The sequence below is a fragment of the Myotis davidii genome, unplaced genomic scaffold (assembly GCF_000327345.1).
Source record: "Myotis davidii unplaced genomic scaffold, ASM32734v1 scaffold334, whole genome shotgun sequence".
Taxonomy (NCBI): domain Eukaryota; kingdom Metazoa; phylum Chordata; class Mammalia; order Chiroptera; family Vespertilionidae; genus Myotis; species Myotis davidii.
Window position 1 is genome coordinate 324030 of NW_006285797.1, and position 2854 is coordinate 326883.

A 2854-nucleotide genomic window follows, 5' to 3' on the forward strand; every position below is an offset into this window, starting at 1 on the left:
TAAAATATTCTTTTTAATGAAGCCCAGTATTTCTATCTGCAGCAGCCCATTAGTTGATCTCTTTACCGACAATTCTGTTTTTGGATCTTATTCCACAGAACCCATTCTCATAAATATATATTCCATACTTTATGTATATTTAAAAATTTCTGCAATATCTTAACCAGTGTCACCCCAATAAATTCAATAGAAACTAAAAAAGGAAAAAAATTTGCAAGTCTTCCTTACCTTTGAAGTATATTTGTTGCTTTTCTGCCTATCCACAAAGCTTTCAGAAATCACTTTGTTCCTCTCTATACAAGATAAATATAATTTAGCTGCAAAATCTTAATTTCCCTGAAAAGAAAATAAGGATTTATTATTCAATTTACTGATGAAAATGCTAAATAAGACCAGGGATAATACCAAGCTCAGGGAATTCACCAAATTTTTAGCATCCTTTGTTATTTAGCTTCATCTTATGTAAATAACATGGTGCTATATCTGTAGAAAATAAATCTTTTCTCTTTTGTGAAACGGCTGGTCAGGCACATTTTCAGATACAGAATGTTCTGTGGCAGACTTTGCATGGCCTTGCCCCAGAGGTGGGATTTGCCCTGGGCTTGGTGCTGCTACTGTGTATTTTACCATCTTGCTGGGATGGACGAGGGATCTATCCCACCATTTACCATGTGGCACTTCTTTCACACAGAGGCTCTTAGTAATGATAGCTTCTCAATAATTCTCGGATGGATGTGGATATATAGGTGGAGCAGCGTCCCACCTAATCTCCCAGCTTGGACCTAGGCTATTTTATGATAAAAGTGCTGGCATCTCTGGTGGGAGAACTGGAAACTGCTTGAGAATGAGAAACATGACACTTTTCCAAGTAGCCCATCCTTTTAATTTCATTTCTTAATGTTTAGAAAATTCTCTTGAAATATCATTATATTAAGTAAAATTCTGATTTTCTGTAACTTCCAAGAATTTTATCTGTATTTTCCTTGTGTGTTTAGTTTCACCCCAAAGGACATAGATTCCACTGAATGCTAAATTGAAGTGTAAAGTTAAAAGACAAAGGAGTTGCATTTCCTGCTGCATTTTATATAAAACTGCCCTGCATTTAGTATTCCTAAAGGTAACATCTTTAGTTTTCAGTGTTTTGTTGTCTGTAAAGTTTGTAAGTAGCATGAAGAATGAAAGAAGAGTTTCAAACCATCCATTTGGATTCTGTACTTTCTAGGTGTGAAATTCGGTGAGTTACCACATCTTGGTTCTGGCAGTACCTTCCTCATTTATACAACACATGCTAACACACCTTTCTATTTTTATTTTTAAAAAAATCATTTATATAACACATGCTAACACACCTTTTTAAAAAAATTATGTATTATATTATGTTCCATGAAACAGCAAGTAATTCACCTCTAGCTATCCTAAAGCATCTAGTATTCTAGGTATTCATTTGTTGAATAAATGCAAGTAGAGTAGTCCCAGTAAGTCACTTGTCAATAAGAGGTGTGCATGTACTATAAATATTCTCTTCAATTTCTGTTTTTGGTGTATTTTAAAATGTGTGTGGTCCCAATCAGTATCGACACAGTAAATATTTACTAAAAACAACTATTAAAGAATTTATATTAGAAAATGAGCCATTACAAGAATTATTTATAGTAATAAGAATCAACTCTTTCTGAAAATATTTACTTGTCAAAAACCTAAAGGTTATAGGAAAATAAAGAACTTTTATTATTTTATTTTTAGTTTTCCATTTTACTTTATGAGTTTCTGTAGCTTTTAATTTTTTTTTCAATGAGGATTATTACATTTGTAATAAAGAACAAAGAAAAACAAAAATCTTCAGAGATTCTATGTATTCAGATGGAGCCTCTTAAAATGCAATAGACTTTAAGGATTACAATTCTTTAAAAATATACAGATGAAGATCTAGCTTTCAGGATAAATAGCTCTGTGGGTTACGGGTCCCTAAGAATATCTTCATTTTCTGTAAGTTGGAAATTGGTGGCCTTTTGGGTCCTTGTGCATAATGATCTCAGAGATTTCCTAATTTTTGTATGAGACTAAAGGGATTTTGCAGAAACAGTTTGGTTGAATCACTTACTAGGCCATAAATAAGTGTTCTATGTTTTCAAATAAGCTCCAAATCATGTTTACTTATCTCGCGGATTGTAAACTTTAAAGTCTCCAGTTCCTGTGGGACACTCAACATTTTTGTTTCTTGAGTTGGCTCTTTCTCATTCTCTGCTATGACTATGTCAAACCAGTTCCATCCTCCTTAAAAACTTTAGTTTTTCATGTCCCTACTGTCTGAGGCTTTTCTACCTGAAAGACGAAATTGAAGGCTCCAGAACTGTCTACCTTTCTTGTCCACCACTTAAGTGACCTTAATCATCCTGAGGCTCAGTTATGTTATTTGAAAAGTGATCATTTAATGTTGACAATTTCCTTTTTGCTAATTTCCCTCTTCCTCCTTATTTTTCATCTTCCTTCCTCTTTCTTCTAACATAATAATCTCAAATATTTATGTGCCTAAAGACACAAATTCAAATCATGTGAGGTAAACTTGCTAATAATTCAAGGACAAATAGACCAACCTACAATTATATTGACATATCAATACATCCTTTAAATGATTAACAATACAAGTAGCAGAAAATCAGAAATGACACAGAAGATTGGTACAACACTATTAACCAGTCTGACTTAATTGACATTTATAGAGCACTCCACACAACATCAGAAAGTGCTGGGGTCCAACCCCAGCAGGTCCAGGGGTCCCCAAAGGTGTGGACGGAGTCGGCGAAGAAGAAATGACATGGAGACAGCGCCAGGTTCTGTAGCCGGGTTCTTCAGC

The 2854-nt window shown here is 34.2% G+C and overlaps 1 protein-coding gene across 3 annotated transcripts in view; it reads left to right on the forward strand.

Annotated features, from left to right (window-relative positions):
* LGSN (lengsin, lens protein with glutamine synthetase domain) overlaps nucleotides 1–2854 on the forward strand; it is a 28409-nt gene that overhangs the window by 3679 nt on the left and 21876 nt on the right. The window lies entirely within an intron of this gene.